Source organism: Lemur catta, chromosome 7 (genome assembly GCF_020740605.2).
Source record: "Lemur catta isolate mLemCat1 chromosome 7, mLemCat1.pri, whole genome shotgun sequence".
Lineage (NCBI taxonomy): Eukaryota > Metazoa > Chordata > Mammalia > Primates > Lemuridae > Lemur > Lemur catta.
In genome coordinates this window covers 16,999,487-17,018,243 of record NC_059134.1, presented here as the reverse complement: position 1 = coordinate 17,018,243, position 18,757 = coordinate 16,999,487, and the positions used below count along the sequence as shown (strand labels likewise).

The window sequence follows — 18,757 nt, the reverse complement described above, 5'->3', positions numbered from 1 at the left end:
GCTGTTATTAACCGCTGGGTCCTGGAAGGGCAATTTCATCCTCTAAGTCTTAAGTTTCTTTAAGTCTGAGAAGATGCAGCCCGGACTCATATTCCATTGTGCCCTGGATGCTTCTGAACTATAGATTATTACATCTTATTATAAATAGGATTCCTCTCAAGCAGCAGAGAAAAATATAGTCTTTATTATCATTATCACTTTGCCCCCTGGTAAGACATAAAAGATTTAATGTGAGTTTAATGACATAATGCATCTTGTTATAAACACGGTAGAAGCTAACTTAGTCACTTCCCCAGGGAACAGCATCTAGGTTTGAAAGAGAAAGAAGAGCTTTGTGTTTACACCTGGGCCACGATTTCTCTGTTATTCCTTAGAGACTCAATTGTTCACTCAAGTTTTTTCTTCTCCCTAGGGTTTGTACATCCCCTAAGGCAGAGCAAAAATAAATTACTCTCTCCTCCATCATCTTCAAATCTGATGGGAAGTCGATTATATTGATTTTTTTCTCTCTTTCTTCTCTCTTCTAAATAGGAATTGTCCTCAGGGTCTGTCTCCTTGCTTCCTTATTTCTTTACCTAAAATTTTTCAAAGCATCCTAAACTATTCAGGCCACTATAAAAAAATATCATAGATTGGATGCCCTATTAAAAACAGAAATTCACTTCTAACAGTTTTGGCCACTAAAAGGCTGAGATCAAGGCACCAGCAGGTTCAGTGTCTGGTGAGGGCCTGCTTCCACATGGACAGCCATCTTCTTACTCTGGCTTCTTTTGTAAGAGCACTAATCCTAGTCAAGAGGGCTCAGCCTCCATGACCTAATCACCTACGAAAATAACCACCTCCTCATACTATTACTTTGGGGGTGAGGTATTCAATATGTGAATTTGCGGGAGACATAAACATTCAGACAACAGCACTAAGATTGCAGTAACTCACTTCAGTTGACATTTCTCCAGGGGGCATCTTTGAAAAATAATTTAATTCATTAAGTCCCTTTTTAAGATTTTATATCTGAACACCCAAAAGAAATTTCTACATAAGTGTCCTGCTGGGTCCTTAAATTTAACATTTCATTAATGAGATCGTAAATTAATTCTATTAATTATTATGGTAATGCAGAGTTTGGGCTATGGAGTTATAGGAAATGCACGGGAATCCTATCCCCAGGTTTAGGCAAGTTACTTGACCTCCCTGTGCCTTAGCTTCACATTTGAAAAATAAGTATGGTAAAAATAGCATCTTTCATAGGGTGGTTGTGATGATTAAATGAAATTATGTAAGTGAAATGGTTAGGACAGTGGTAAGTAGGCCATAAATATCAGCTGTCATTATTTATGTTCTCCCAGCTTCTGGTACATTCTCTAACATAAAACCCATCAGACACTTTTCTTCCCTTTGAGTTCTGTGTTCCCCTATAAAGTTCTATATAAACAAATATCACTTCTGTCTTGTTTTGTTATACACTTTGCTCCAGGTAATAAGTACAGTTCATAGTACATAGTATGTGCTAAAGAAATACTTGTGAAAATCACATTGTTCTCTAGCAAAAATCCTTCAGATTATTTTTCACATTTCTCATATACTAAACCATAGAGTTTACAACTGCAAAAACCTCCATTCCTTCTCTCAACTATTACACATGTTCAAATACTTTTTATTTTATATTATTCTTTAAATTAATTATTTTTTATTTCAGAATATTAAGGGGCTCCAAATGCTTTGGTTACATATATTACCTTTGCACCGCCCAAGTCAGAGCTACAAGCATGCCCAACCCGCAGACATCATGCACTGTAAACATTAGGTGTGAGTTTACCCATCCCCCCTCCTCCCTCCCACCTGCCCATTGCCTTATAAATGTAACTTTCATATGTACATATAACGTGTTGACCAATTAGTACCAATTTAATGGTGAGTACATGTGGTGCTTGTTTCTCCATTTTTGTGATACTTCACCTAGACAAATGGGCTCCACCTCCATCCAGGATAGTACAAGCGGTATTACTTCATCATTTTTATGGCTGAGTAGTACTCCATGATATGCATATACCACCATTTATTAATCCACTCATGTATTGAGAGACACTTGGGATGTTTCCACATTCTTGCAATAGTGAATTGTGTTGATATGAACATCCAAGTGCAGATTTTTTTTTATAAAATATCTTTTTTTCTTTCAATAAATACCCGGTAGTGGAATTGTTGGATCAAATGGTAGTTCTACTCTGAGTTCTTTGAGGTATCTCCATATTAATTTTTATAAAGGTTGTACTAGTTTGCAGGCCCACCAGCAGTGTAACAGTGTTCCCATCTCTCTGCATCCATGCCTATATTTGTTGTTTTTGTGCTTTTTGATAAAAGCTATTCTCACTGGAGTTAAGTGATATCTCATTGTGGTTTTAATTTGCATTTCTCTGATGATTAGAGATGTTGAGCATTTTTTCATATATTTCTTGGCTGATAGTTTGTCTTCTTTTGAAAAGTTTCTGTTCATGTCCTTTGCGCACTTTTTAATGGGGTTGTTGGATTTTTTCTTGTTAATCTTCCTGAGTTCTGTACAGATTCTAGCTATCATCCCTTTATCGGATGTGTAGCATGCAAATATTTTCTCCCATTCTGTAGATACTCTATTAACTCTAGTGATAGTTTCCTTTGCTGTGCAGTAGCTTTTTTATTTCATCAGATCCCACTTATTTGTTTTTGTTGCTGCTGTGATTGCCTTTGGGGTCTTCATTCTTTGCCTAGGCTGATGTCCATAAGAGTTCTTCCAGCATTTTCTTCTAGAATTCCTATGGTTTCATGCATTAAGTCTGTCATTCATCATGAGTTAGTTTTTGTGAGAGGTGAAAGATGTGGTTCCTCTTTGAGTCTTCTACATGTGGCTATCCAAGTTTTGTAGCACCATTTACTGAATAAGACTTTTCTCCCCAGTGTGTACTTTTGTCTGCTTTGTCAAAGATCAGATGGCAATATGAGGATGGTTTTATATCTAGGTTCTTTGATCTGTTCCATTGGTCTATGTCTCTATTCTCGTGCAAATATCATGCTGTGCTGGTTACTATAGCCTTGTAGTACAGTTTGAAATCTGGTAAACTGATGCCTCCCAATTTGTTCTTTTTGCTTAAGATTGCTTTTCCTACTCAGGGTTTTCCCTGTTTCCATACAAAGCACAGAATTATTTTTTCTAGTTCTGTGATAAATGACGTTGATATTTTAACAGGGATTGCATTGAATCTGTAGACCACTTTGGGCAGTATAGTCATTTTAATAATGTTGGTTCTGATGATCCATAAGCATAGTATGGTTTTCCATCTGTTTGTGTCCTCTGCTATTTCCTTCCTCATGGTTTCATAGTTCTCCTTGTAGAGGTCTTTCACCTCCTTAGTCAAATATATTCCTAGGTATTTTATTTTCTTTGTTGCTATTGTGAAAGGTGTTGAGTCTTTGATTTGGTTCTCAATTTGACAGTTTTTGGCATATATGCATGCTACTGATTTGTGTACATTGATTTTATAACCTGAGACTTTGCTAAATTGGTTTATCAATTCCAGTAGTCTCACAGCAGTATTTGGGGGATTTCTAGATATAAGATTATATTGTCAGCAAAGAGCGACAGTTTGACCTCTTCTGCCCCCATTTGGATGCCCTTGATTTCCTTCTCTTGCCTGGTTGCTCTGGCTAGGACTTCCTGCACTATGTTGAACAGAAGTGGTGACAGAGAAAAAAACGTGTCTTGTTTGAGTTCTAAGTGAGAAATCTTTCAAGTTTTTCCCATTCAGTATGATATTGACTGTGGGTTTGTCATACATGGCTTTTATCATTTTGAGGTAAGTCCTATCTATGCCTATTTTGTTAAGAATTCTTATCATAAAAGGGTGCTGAATTTTGTCGAATGCATTTTATGCATCTTTTGAGAGGATCATATGGTTTTTGCTTTTACTTATATTCATATGTTTAATTAGATTTGCATGTGTTCAACCATCCCTGCATCTCTGGGATGAAGCCCACTTGGTCATGATGAATTATTTGTTTGATAAGCACCTAAATTTGGTTTGCTAGGGTTTTATTCAGAATTTTTGAATCTAAATTCACAAAGGATATTAGTCTGTTGCTGTCTTTTTTTGCTTAGAACTTTCCTGGCTTTGGTATCAGGATGATGTTGGCTTTTTAAAATGTGTTGGGGAGGATTCCTTCCTTCTCAATGTTGTGGAATAATTTCTGCAAGATAGGCACCACTTCTTCTTTATAGACCTGGTAACATTCGGGTGTGAAACCATCTGGTCTGGGACTTTATTTTTTAGGAAGGCTTTTATTGCTGTTTCAATAGTGGTACTTGATATTGATCTGTTCAGGAATTCTATTTATTCCTGTTGATCCCACGCAGGCTGTGTGTTTCTAAGAATTTGTCCATTTCCTCCGCATTTTCACGTTTATGTTCACAGAGATTTTTACAGTATTTGTAGATGGCATTTTGTATTTCCATGGTATCAGTTATAATTTCTCCTTTTTCATTCTTGATTGAACTTATTAGAGTACTTTCTTTTCTGCTTCTGGTTAATCTTGCAAGAGCCATGTCAATTTTGTTTATCTTTTCAAGGAACCAACTTTTTGTTTTATTAATCTTCTGTATTTTTTTAATTATTGATTCAATTTAGTTCTGCTCTGATATTTGTTTCTTTTCTTCTGCTGGGTTTGGGATTGGTTTTTTCATCATCTTTCCATTCTTGAGATGATTCATTAGATTGTTGATTTATGATCTTTCTGTCTTTTGAATGTAGGCATTTATGGATATAAATTTTCCTCTCAAGACTGCTTTAGCTGTGTCCCACAGATTTTGATAATTTGTGTCTCCTTTATCATTTAGTTCAAAAAAATCTTTTGATTTGCACATTAATTTCTTCCTTGCACTGACTATCATTCAACAGTAGACTGTTTAGTTTCCATGACTTTTTCTAGAGATGAGTGTTTCTGTTGGAGATGATTTCTAATTTTATTCCACTGTGGTCTGAGAAAATGTCTGGTATAATTTCCATTTTTTAAATTTATTGAGACGTGTTTTATAGCCTAGAATATGGTTAATCTCGGATAATGTCCTATGAGGTGATTAGAAAAATGTATATTCACTGGTTTTGGGTAGAGTGTTCTATAAATGTCCATTTGGCACATTTGTTCTAGAGTTCTGTTTAAGTCCATTATTTCTTTTTTTATTTTCTGTTTGGAGAATCTGTCCTGTTCTTTAAGAGGACAGTTAGCTTAAAACAAAGATCTTGTATAGCTATATAAAAATATTTTCTTTCTTTATGTCCTCATTCTATAAACTTTATTGATACATTGAAGGTTTGTGTCAATCCTTTTAAAATTCTCAACAAATACAGTATAAAAGGAACATACCTCAATGAAATAAACACCATATATGAAAAACCCACAGGTAACATCATATTGAATAGGGAAAAAATTGAAAGCTTTTCCTCTAAGAACTGGAACAAAAACAAGAATACCCACTTTTTATCACACTTATGCAACACAGTGTTCGAAATGCTAGCCAGAGCAAACAGGCAAGAGATAGAAATAAAGGGAATCCAGATTAGAAAAGAGGAAGGCAAATTGTCTCTCTTTGCAGACAAAATAATATTATACATAGAAAAATCTAAAGACTCCACCTAAAAACTCTTAGAACTGATAAATTTAGTAAAGTTTCAGAATACATAATCAACATACAAAAATCAGTAGCATTAATATGCACCGATAATCAACTAGCTGAAAATGAAATCATGAAAGGAATCCCATTTAAAATAGCTTAAAAATAATAAAATAGGCCCGGCGCGGTGACTCACACCTGTAATCCTAGCACTCTGGGAGGCCGAGGCGGGTGGATCGTCGGAGCTCAGGAGTTCGAGACCAGCCTGAGCAAGAGTGAGACCCCGTCTCTACTAAACATAGAAAGAAATTATATGGACAACTAAAAATATATATAGAAAAAGTTAGCCGGGCATGGTGGCACGTGCCTGTAGTCCCAGCTACTCGGGAGGCTGAGGCAGAAGGATCGCTTGAGCCCAGGAGTTTGAGGTTGCTGTGAGCTAGGCTGATGCCACGGCACTCATTCTAGCCTGGGCAACAGAGTGAGACTCTGTCTCAAAAAAAAAAAAAATAATAATAATAATAATAAAATATTTAGAGATAAATTTAACCAAGGAGATGAGAGATCTCTACAAGGGAAACTACAGAACACTGATGAAAGAGATTGAAGAGGACAAAAATAATGGAAAGACATCTTATGCTCATGGATTAGAGAAGTTAACAGTTTTTTAAATTATCGTACTACCCAAAGAAATCTATACATCCACTGCAATCCTTATGAAAATACCAATGATATTTTTCAAAAAAGTAGAAAAAACAATCCTAAAATTCATGTGGAATCACAAAAGACCCTGAATAGCCAAAGCTGTACTAAGTAAAAATAACAATGCTGGAGACATCCTAATAACTGACTTCAGAATATACTACAAAGCCATAGTAACCAAACAGCATGATACTGGTATGGCAACAGACACATAGTCCAATGGAACAGAATAGAGAACCCAGAAATAAATACACATATTTACAGCCAATTGATTTTCAATAAAGGCACCAAAAGCATATGTTAGGCAAAAGACACCCTCTGGCACCCTCTTCAATAAAAATGGTCTTAGGAAAACTGGATATCCATGTGAAGATGAATGAAACTAGAACTCTATTTCACACCACATATAATACTCAACTCAAAATGGATTAAAGAATTAAACATAAGACCCCAATCTCTTAAACCACCAGAAAAAAAAATAGGGAAAATTGCTGTAGAACACTAATCTAGGAAATGATATTATGGGTAAAGGCTCAAAAGCCCAGGCAACAAGCACAAAAATACACAAATAGGACTACATCAAACTAACTTTTGCACAGCAAAGGAAACAATCAACAGAGTGAAGAGATAATCTGTAGAATAAAAGAAAATATTTGCAAACTATTTATGTGATGAGGGACTAATATCTAGAATATACAAAGGATTCAAACAACTAAATAGAATAAAAATCCTATTCATAAATTGGCCAAATATCTCAATCATCACAGCAATGCTCAACATCACTAATCATCAGAGGAACACACACAAAAACCACAAATAAATATTATGTCACCTCAATTATAATGGCTATTATCAAAAAGGGAAGAAATAAGAAATGCAGGCAAGAATTTGAAGAAAAGAGAAATTTTATTGGTGGTAATGTAAATTACTACAGCCTTTATGAAAATTATTATTGAGGTTTCTCAAAAAACTAAAAATAGAATTACCGTACAATCCAGAAATCCCACTACTCACTACTGGGTATTTATCCAAAGGAAAGAAATCAGTATATCAAAGACATACCAGCATTCCATGTTTACTGTAGGTTTAGTCACAATAGCTCCATTCTCCAATAACCAAGATGTTCACTGGTGAATGAATGGATGAGGAAAGTGTGGTGTATACACATTATGGAGTACTATTCAGCCATTAAAAGGAATGAAATTTTGTCATTCATGGCAACGTGGATGAGGACATTACAGTAAATGAAATTAGTCAGGCACAGGAAAATCAATACCACATGTTCTCACTTATATATGGGAGCTTAAAAATAACTTGAGCACATGGAAGTAAGATTACAATTATGATTATTAGAAGCTGATAAACTTCAGAGGAGATGAAGACAGGAAGAGGTCAGTTAACAGATACAAAGTTACAACTGGATGAGAGGGATGGTAAAAATAAGCTCTAGTATTCTGTAGTACTGAGGTGTGAATATGGTTAATAATTCAGTATGTATATTTGTAAAGCTAGGAAAGAGGATTTTGAAAGTACGTAAGAAAAAGCACTAATAAATGTTTGAGGTGACAGATGTAAAATAGTAAACCTATATGATCATGTTAAAAACACAGAAAAACATTTCACAAAACTCAATGTTTACTATTTTAAAAAAACAGAAAGTATAAATAGAAGGGAACAGCCTCACTGTGATGAATGGCATCTGCAAAAAATATCTACACCTGACTTCACACTTAGAGTGGGAGAGTGAATCATTTACCTCTATGTCTGGAAACAAGGCAAGAATTTCCACTGTCATTACTACTTTATGACCTTGTACTAGAAGTCACAGATAATGCAATAAGGCAAAAAAAAAATTGGTATAATAGACATATTGCATAGGAAAAAAACATCATTAGCTAATAACATGGTGCCTAATTTTTTTAATCTAAAAAATCCTCATGGTAGTCATAAGGAATTTCAGCAAAGTCACAAAATATGCTATCAATGGTTTTTTGTTCTATTTTTTGTTACTAATGAACATTGGATATCGAATTTTTTTCTTAAAAATGCCATAATTTTATTGCTTTTACATCCTAGCATCTCCATAAATACCACAATCATAATTCTGCCCTTTTTGGACATACTTGGATATTAAAAATTTTTTACAGTTTTAACAGTCTAGCAGCACCAAAAGTCATGAAACTTTCAGCATAAATCTAATAACATATGTGCAAGATACGTACCCTACAAAACTAAAACTAATTAAAGAATAAAAGATTAATATATATAAAGAGATATACTGTATTTATAGATAAGATTGAGTATTTTTAACATGTCCATATATTCTAAACTGAAGTATATACATCTCATGCACTCAGATGAAATTCCAAGTGAAATTTTTTGTAGAAAGTTGATTCTCAAATTTATATGACTATCCAAAGAAATAAAAATCACCAAAACAACTTTTCAAAGGAGTAAATGTGAAGAAATCACTCTACCTGATTTCTAGGTTGCCTATAATTCTGAAATAATTAAGACAGTGTGATACTGGCAAAAGGATGTGCAGGTCAAGAGAGCAGAATATGAAGTGCAGAAATAGATCCACATGTTATAGGCTAATTGATTTTGACCAAAGTTATAGAATAATTGATTTTGACCAAAGTGCAAAGGCAACTTAATGAAGAAATCATGGACTTTTCAAACAATGAGACTAGAACAGACATTGATACAGAAAAAGAAGAGAAAAAACCTCAGTCTTTCTGCTATTGTTTCAATGTGTCCCCAAAATTTCAAGTCTTGGAAACTTAATCCCAAAATTTGTATGTTGACTGGAGGTAGAAACTTGGGAAGTAACTATTATTGCATCAGGTCATCAGGGTGTGCTCCTATTTGCATGTTATACGTCTGACAAAGGGCTGATAACTAGAATCTATACAGAAATCAGGCAAATTAGCAAGAAAAAAATCAAACAATCCTATTAAAAAGTGGGCAAAGCACATGAACAGAAACTTTTCAAAAGAAGACAGACTAATGGCCAACAAACATAACACCTCTTGTTTTATCCTGGATGGAATTGGAAACCATTATTCTAAGTGAAGTATCGTAAGAATGGACAAACACCACACGTACTCACCATTAACTTGGAACTAATCACTTATGTACACATATGGAAGTAATATTAATCAGGGAACTGGCAGGTGGGAAGGGGGAGGAGGTGTCAATTCACATCTAATAGGTGTAGTACATGCTGTCTGCAGGATGAGCATGCTTGTAGCTTTGACTCGGGCTGTGCAAAGGCAATTTATGTGACAAAAGTATTTGCACCCACATAATATTCTGAAATTTAAAAAAATATGATTAATCCCAGTATTTATTTAAAGCTCCTCAAATAATACTAATATGTAAATAAAAAATAATCTGAATAGACTAATTCAGAAAGCTTCAAGGAACCTAACATCATACTTCAGATCCCAGTAACTCACTAGGGCCACTTGGCAGATGCAGATCCATATCTCAGCCACTCTTTATTAAAAAAAAAATTAGTTAAGTACCTATGAGGTACAAAATATGAGGACATATTAAAAAAATAGCATTCTATCTTTAGGGATCTTATACATCAGTAAGAGGTAGGGATATTTTTGTGGTAGAGATATACCTAGGACATTCCCTATTGGAAGCTGAGGCCTTCAATCAAAGCCCATTCATTGAGGTTCATCAGAATTAAATGTAAAGCTGTCTAAAACATTTAGGTTATAACAGATTAGCTTTATTTTAGATACCAATGCTTTATTTGAAATGTAAGTATGTCAGTGGGCTACTTGTATGTATATATGTACATGTACATGTAACTTGCAGCCAAGTCAGGCCCTGAAGGTCTGTCTAGCAACTCTCCACAAGAGTCAGGACGATATCCAGCTGGCTCCATAAATATCAAAGTGGACCTCTCTCCAGGGAAAGAGAAGGCAAGATTTGTATGTTCTGAGACTCACTGATATTAGTGTGTTTTCCTACCTGACCAGGCATGAAAAAAACTAGTTTGGTGAAACACCATGCACCAAACTCAGTGAGGATGCATCTACTGACTTAAAAAATCTCAAAGTGGTAAAGTCTTACTTTACTCCATTTTCTGCTAGATTATCTTGAAAAAAGATGGCATTGAAATATGTTTTTCTTATTTGTTAATTTTTCACACACACTTTGAATGTGTTCTTTGTGCAAAGGCCCAGTCATTTTGAGAGGAAAAAAATCTTCTTCTACTTGTGCTTTACTCAGATTAGCAAATGCATGTGAACAACATTTATAATACAATGTGATACATGCTGCAGGAGAAGAAAACATCAGTGATGTGGAAGCCAGAGCAGGAAATTCTTGCCCAGTCTTAGGCCATCAGAACATGCATCCAGGAAGATAGGACCAGTAAGTCATAGGACAGGGAAAAGCAGCAAATAGTGGATCCAGAAAGGGGAAAATATATTAACCAAGGTTAAAATTACCTCAACTACAAGAGAAATGTTCTGAGCTGTGGAAGATGATATGTAACTCTACTGTTTAATCCACAGCAGTTTATTTGACACACAGGATTTTGCCACACATTACAATTTCTATAATGAGCTAAAGTTCCATGTTGAGTTTCAATAAGCAGGGACCATCAATTCCTTGATGCAAATTCCCATGAATGGATCTTTTCTTAGAGAATATAGAGGGATATAGAAACTTAGGTACTAATTAAAATTTAAAAAAAAAATGTTTTAATGGCTGTTATCAGAAAGTTCTTGCCTAAATAATGCAAGAGCAAATTCAAAAAATTAAAAAAAAATTCATTCTCTCTTTCCCTTTGCTGACACTACTGGTTTGAGAATTTCAATCTAAGAAGACAAGTCAGAGTTTCATAAAAGTAATACAAATCTTTTCACATTTCTGAATCCTAGAGTGAGTAGTGAGCAAACTCTTGTCCTTGGATCTCATTTTACATAATTGTTCCTTTCTAGTTCTGTTTTCATGTTTCTTTTATCTCTACCATTCCCAGTAATAATTCTGAAATGTTCATTCTCACTGCTTTTATAAATCAAATAAAATCTGAATCCATGACAAGTTTCCAATATGTGACCTACTCATACAAAGTTAAAACTCATGATGATTGCATAATATGTAATGCATTATTTACATGTAAACCTCCATGGAAAACTATTTATTCACTACAAAGTTTCCTTTATTTAGTATAGCTGACTCCCACATTCAGACTCAGATATATCCAGGTCTCCAACAAAAATGTTTATCAAGGCAGGTGACATGTAAATTACTCTAACTCAATATCTGGGACTGAACACAAAGTCACTTAGTGCTGAATCATCTCTTAACTTGAATTAAAATTGTGATATATGGTTATGATTCTATCATTATCATTTACAACAATTCTAGCTATTGAAGCACAGTTCTCTATCCATCCCAAAATACTTTCATATTTCTAAATTTCCCAATTTGTTTCATTTCAGAGCTATCAAAAATAGTGCCTAATTTAATCAAGTCCGATTTATTTATTTTTGTTGTTGCTGTGATTACCTTAGGGGTCTTCATAAATTCTTTGCCTAGGCCAATGTCTATAAGAGTCTTTCCCACATATTCTTTTAGAATTCTAATAGTTTCACACCTAAGCTTTAAGTCTGTTATCCACCGTGATGTGATTTTTGTGAGAGGTGAAAGGTGTGGGTCCTGTTTCAGTCTTCTACACGTGGCTATCCAATTTTCCCAGCACCATTTATTGAATAAGGATTCTTTTCCCCAGAGTATGTTTTTGTCTGCTTTGTCAAAGATTAGATGACTATATGACGATGGCTTTGTATCTCGACTTTCTGTTCTGTTCCACTGGTATGTGTCCCTGCACTTGTGCCAATACCAAGCAGTTTTAACAACCACAGCCTTGTACTATCGTTTGAAGTCTGGTAAATTAATACCTCCCATTTTGTTTTTATTGCCTAAAATTGCTTCCGCTACACGGGATCTTCTCTGGTTCCATAAAGCAAAAAATTATTTTTTCTACATCTGTGAAAAATGTTATTGGTAATTTAATAGGGATTACATTTAATCTGTAGATCACTTTGGGTAGTGTAGACATTTTAACAATGTTGATTCTTCCGATCCAGGAGTATGGTATGGTTTTCCACCTATTTACATGCTCTGCGATTTCCTTCCGTGTTTCAACGTTCTCCCTATAAAGGTCCTTTACCTCCTTAGTTAAATATATTCCTAGGTATTTCATTTTCTTTGTTGCTACTTTGAAGGGTATTGAGTCCTTAATTTCGCTCTCCGTTTGACTGTTATTGGCATATATGAATGCCTCTGATTTGTGTGTATGGATTTTGTATTCTGACACTTTAATGAATTCACTGATCAATTCCAGGAGTCTCTTGGTTGAATCCTTGGGGTTTTCTAGATATCATATCATATCATCAGCTAACAGTGAGAGTTTGATCTCTTCTGTTTCTATTTGGACACCCTTCATTCTGCCCTCTTGCCTGATAGCTCTCCCAAGGACTTCCAGTACTATGTTGAAAAGTAATAGGGACAGTGGGCAACCTTGTCTGGTTCCGGTTCTAAGTGGGAATGCTTTCAGTTTTTCCTAATTCAATGAGATGTTGGCTGTGGGTTTGTCATATATGGCCTGTATCACTTTTAGATAGGCCCTGTTTATGCCTATTTTCTTAAGCATACTTATCATAAAAGGGTGTTGAATTTTGTCAGATGCTTTTTCTGCATCTATTGAGAGCATCTATAAAAAGATTCTGCAGAGTCAAAGAAACAGTCACGAGAGCAAACAGACAACCTACAGAATGGGAAAAAATGGTCACATGCTACACATCTGATAAAGGACTGATAACGAGAATCTATGCAGAACTCAGCAAGACAAAATCAAACCACCCTATCAAAAAGTGGGCAAAACATATGAATAGAAATTTTTCAAAAGAAGACAGAAGAAAGGCCAACAAACCTGTGAAAAACATGCTTAACTTCTCTAATCATCAGGCAAAGGAAAATCAAAACCACAATGAGATAACACTTAAAGCCAATGACAATGGCCTTTATGAAAAAGTCCCATAACAATAAATGTTGGCATGGTTACAGATACACAGGAGCACCCCTACACTGGTGGTGGGACCGCAAACTAGTGCAACCTCTGTGGAAAGCAACATGGAGATACCTTCAACAGATACAAGTAGACCTACCATTTGAACCAGCAATCCCATTACTGGGCATGCACACAGAAGAACAAAAGACATTCTATACAAAAGACATCTGCACCTGAATGTTTATAGCAGCACAATTAACAATTGCAAAGATGTGCAAACAACCCAAGTGCCCATCAACACATGAGTGGATTAATAAAATGTAGTATATGCATACCATGGAGTACTACTCAGCTATAAGAAACAATGGTGATATAGTACCTCTAGTATTTTCCTGGATAGAGTTGGAACCCATTCTACTGAGTGAAGTATCCCAAGAATGGTAAAATAAGCACGGCATGTACTCACCATCCAATTGGTTTCACTGATCATCCCCTAAGAGCACATTTAGGAAAAACATTGGTTGGGTGTCCTACAGATGTGGGTTGGGGAGGGGATGGGTGTATACATACATAATGAGTGTGATGTGCACCCTATAGGGGATGGACACGTTGGAAGCTCTGACTCAGGGAGGGGGGGGGGGTGGGGGAAAAAGGGCAATACACGTAACATAAACGTTTCTACCCCCACAGTATGCTGAAATAGAAAAATAGCTTCTGCACAGCCAAAGAAACTGTCACAGGAGAAAACAGACAACCTACAGAATGGGAAAATAAGTTTGCATGCTACACATCCGATGAAGGACTGATAACAAGAATCTATTGAGAACTCAGGAAAATCAGCAAGAGAAACTCAAACAAAACCCTATCAAAAAGTGGGAAAAGGACATGAATAGCAATTTTTCAAGAAAAGACAGAAGACCAGTCAACAAACGTGAAAAAATCCTCAAAATCTTTAATCATCAGGCAAATGCAAACCAAAACCATAATGAGATATCATTTAACTCCAGTCATAATGGACTTCATCAAGAAGTCCCCTAACAATAAATATTGCGTGGATGCAAAGACACAGGAATACCCATACACTGCTGGTGGGACTACAAACTGGTGCAACCTCTGTGGAAAGCAATATGGAGATACCTTAAACACATACAAGTAGACCTACCATTTGATGCAGCAATCTCATTATTGGGCATCTACCCAAAAGAACAAAAGACATCATGTTTGTGCCTTCAGATAAAAGATTACACAATGCACTCAAGAAAAGCCTGACCATCAACAAAATCTTTTTAAAAACTACTGACTACCAGCTAAGACCAGGAGGGTGAAAGTGATTATTTACCCACAAGCAAAGCCAAAGTCCTTACCCAACATATGCTACAAGCAAAGTCTTGATAGTGAGGGAAGAAAGAAAAAGAAAGCCACAATTAAAAAACGAAACTCCCTGTCTAGATTAACATGTGGGAAAAACTCTTAGAGACATTGGCCTAGGCAAAGAATCTACCAAGAAGACCCCAAAGGCAATCACAGCAACAGCAAAAATAAACAAATGGCACCTGATGAAATTAAAAAGCTTCTGCATAGCCAAAGAAACTGTCATGAGAGCAAACAGTCTACTTATAGAGTAGAAAAAATTTTTGCAAGCTACACATCCGATAAAGGACTGATAACTAATATCTACTGAGAACTCAGGAAAATCAGCAAGAAAAAATCCAACAGCCCTATCAAAAAGTGGGAAAAGGACATGAACAGAAATCTTTCCAAGGAAGACAGAAGAACGGGCAACAAACATATGGAAAAATCCTCAACATTGCTAATCATCAGGCAAATGCAAATCAAAACCACAATGAGATATCACTTAACTCCAGTGAGAATGGCCTTTATCAAAAAGTCCCATAACAATAAATGTTGGCGTGGATGCGGAGAGACAGCAACACCCAGACACTGCTGGTGGGACTGCAAATCAGTGCAACCTCTGTGGAAAGCAATATGGAGATACCTTAAACACACACAGGTGGACCTACCATTTGATGCAGCAAGCCCATTTATGGGGCATCTACCCAAAAGAACAAAAGACATTATGTTTGTGCCTTTAAATAAAGATTACATGATGCACTCAAAAAAAGACTCAACATCATTTAAATTCAACAAAATCTTCTTAAAAACTATTGACTACCAGCTAAAGACCAGGAGGAGGAAACTGATTAGGCTATTTAGGTTTATGGGAACTTGTAAAGTAGAAGAGAAGAGAAAGGCAACAAAAGAGGTTAAAGGAAAAGGGGAGGAAGCATGACAGGATAGTGGAAAGGAAGAAAAGCAAAGCAACACAAAGGATCTGAAGGTAAAAGGATCACAAAGCCTCAATGCTACAAATGACCAAAGGGATCACTTTGGCCATACCCCTAGCTGATATTTGATTGTAACAGCCGGTAGTAATTGCCCCTGCTAATTGCAGAAGTCTTCCCATTTGACTTCAACAACCATGTTCTTTGATTAAAAAAAAAAAAATGAAAGGATCCAGGTTTTCCACCTGGGTTGACACCCCCCAACACACACACACACACATACACACACACACACACACACACACATTGTTTGGGATCCAAAGCAACACAACAAGCACTCTCTGAGGGCATCCTGAGAGAGTGGCCCTCCACCACAGCTGTTAGAAATGCCCAGCACCCAGCACTGGGCTTGTCACCGCTGTCTGAATAAAATCTCCTCCAATGAAATTTGTTCCCTGATGAAACACGGGATGCACAAGGCAGCCTTCTCACCCTCTCCATAAACGCTCCATTAGGGGACCAGTGTGCACACCAACAGCCCCAAGGGCCTGCCACCCCTGCCCACGCCACACGTCCTGTCCCTTCCACCACCACCACGCCAAGACTTCCTTTCCATTTAGTTGACAACTGTTACGGGGAGTCCAGTCCCCCAAGGACAGAGGGGAGGGTGGCTCTCCACCCTGGACTCCTCACTTCGGAGCATGGGAGAAGAACCTACAGAGAGGGAAGCCAACAAGCAACAGCGACAAGGAGCAGCAAGCCACGTGCCAACACCCGGCGGCTACCTACTCCGGAATGAGACTGCATGTTGGCTCTGGCTCCACGAGGCGGGTGGCAGCGCGGCAGCCCCCCGGGAGCCCCAGGCGCGCGTCCTCCCTTGACGTTGCCACCCTGCCTAGCGCTGGAGCTCGGGATCCCGGCGCAGTTTAGTGTCCCCAAGCCCAGCTGCACTCTGAGCCGCAGTCCCCAAACCATTTACACATGACGTCCCCAAGGGCGGGCGCTGTCTCCCGGGACAGGGGGGGCTCCGACCCAGGCTCCGGAGCTGCGCAGCGGGAGTTCGACCCCGATGGCGCCCGCCTGCCAGGCCAACACGTGGAGCCCAGGCCGGCTGGACAGGCCGCAGCCCCGCGGCCCGGCAGGCGCCCACCGCCCGGCTCCGGCTGCTCCGGCTGCGGCTCCGTGAAGCCCCGCAGGGCCTCTCTCAGCAAGGTTGGGCGGGGCGAGCACTCACCAAACGCGTACTTCTGCCTCCTGGTCGGCGTCCAGCGGGCCATGGCAGCGGCGGCGACGACGACGACGACGACGACGACCTCGCACTGCTGGGGCTGCGGCTCTGGCGGCAGCGGCTACCCCTGCGTGGGCGCCGGCCGCCACGCAGCACTCCCATGACCCACGCCGCGCGCCTGCGCACCCGGGTCTCCTCCGCCGAGTCCCGGTCAAGTTCGCCCAACTGCGCGGGCCGCCTCACTGCCTCACCACCGCCCCAGGCCTGGACAGATCTGTCCGCTGTCACCTGCTAGGCTGGGGCTGTCACTTGCTAGGCTGGCTGGCCTGGCCACCTCCTCTTGGCACCACCTGGCCCCTCTCTCCGGACACAAACAATTGCAAAGTTTTCCATCTTCCCTTTCCCACAAGACACCGGGAATCTTCCGAAGCCCTAGTACTCCAGGACTATACCCTACCAGTGGCTACCAATTGACAAAACCGTCACCCTACCCGTATCTATGAAGAAGGTATCCATCCAGAAACTACACTATCCCCATCAAAGTACCCACAAGCAAAGCCAAAGTCCTTACCCTACATATGCTACAAACACACTCTTATTAGGGAGGTGGGAAAGAAAAGGAAAGCCACAATTAAAAAAAGAATATCCCTCTCTAGAAGAAAATGTGGGAAAAAATCTTAGAGGAGACATTGGCCTAGGCAAAGAATTTATGAAGATGACCCCCAAAGGCAATCACAGCAACAACAAAAATAAAAAAATGGCACCTGATGAAACTAAAGACCTTCTGCACAGCCAAAGAAACTGTCACGAGAGCAGACACACAACCTACAGCATGGGAAAAAATGTTTGCATGCTACACACCCGATATAGGACTGATCACCAGAATCTATTGAGAACTCAGGAAAATCAGCAAGAAAAAAATCCAACAACCCTATCAAAAAGTGGGAAAAGGACATGAGTAGAAATTTTTCAAAAGAACACAGAAGAATGGTCAACAAACGTATGGAAAAATCCTCAACATTGCTAATCATCAGGCAAATGCAAATCAAAACCACTATGAGATATCACTTAACTCCAGTGAGAATGGCCTTTATCAAAAAGTCCCATAACAATAAATGTTGGAGTGGATGCGGAGAGACAGGAACACTCACACACTGCTGGTGGGACTGCAAACTGGTGCAACCTGTGTGGAAAGAAATATGGAGATATCTTAAACACATACAAGTAGACCTACCATTTGAAACAGAAATCCCATTATTTGGCATCTACACAAAAGAATAAAAGACATTCTATACAAAAGACATCTGCACCCGAATGTTTACAGCAGCACAATTCACAATTGCAAAGATGTGGAAACAACCCAAGTGCCCATCAAGCCATGAGTGCATTAATAAAATGTGGTATATGTATACCATGGAGTACTACTCAGCTATAAGAAACAATGGTTATACCGCACCTTTCATATTTTCCTGCATACAATGGGAACCCATTCTACTAAGTGAAGTATCCCAAGAATGGTAAAACAAGCACTGCATGTACTCACCATCCAATTGGTTTCACTGATCACTACCTAAGAGCACACTTGGGAAAAACATTGATCGGGTGTCCCACAGAGGTGGGTGGGGGAGGGGATGGGTGTATACATACATAATGAGTGCGATGAGCACTGTATAAGGATGGACACATTTGAAGCTCCGACTCGGGGGGGTGGGGGAGAATGGGCAATACACTTAACCTGAACTTTTGTATCCCCATGATAAGCTGAAATAAAAAAAAAAATTCTTAACACCACGTTACATGTAAGGTATAATTTCAACTGTTTTTGATAAATCGCATAGCAAAAGACTTACAGTAAACGCAACAAA

The 18,757-nt window shown here is 38.2% G+C and overlaps 1 long non-coding RNA gene across 1 annotated transcript in view; it reads right to left on the bottom strand.

Annotated features, from left to right (window-relative positions):
- LOC123641212 overlaps window positions 1-17,054 on the bottom strand; it is a 36,490-nt gene extending 19,436 nt beyond the window's left edge. The window contains exon 1 of the long non-coding RNA XR_006736245.1: window positions 16,899-17,054. This is a non-coding gene — a long non-coding RNA (uncharacterized LOC123641212). The remainder of the gene's footprint in view (window positions 1-16,898) is intronic.
- Window positions 17,055-18,757: the final 1,703 nt, after the last annotated feature.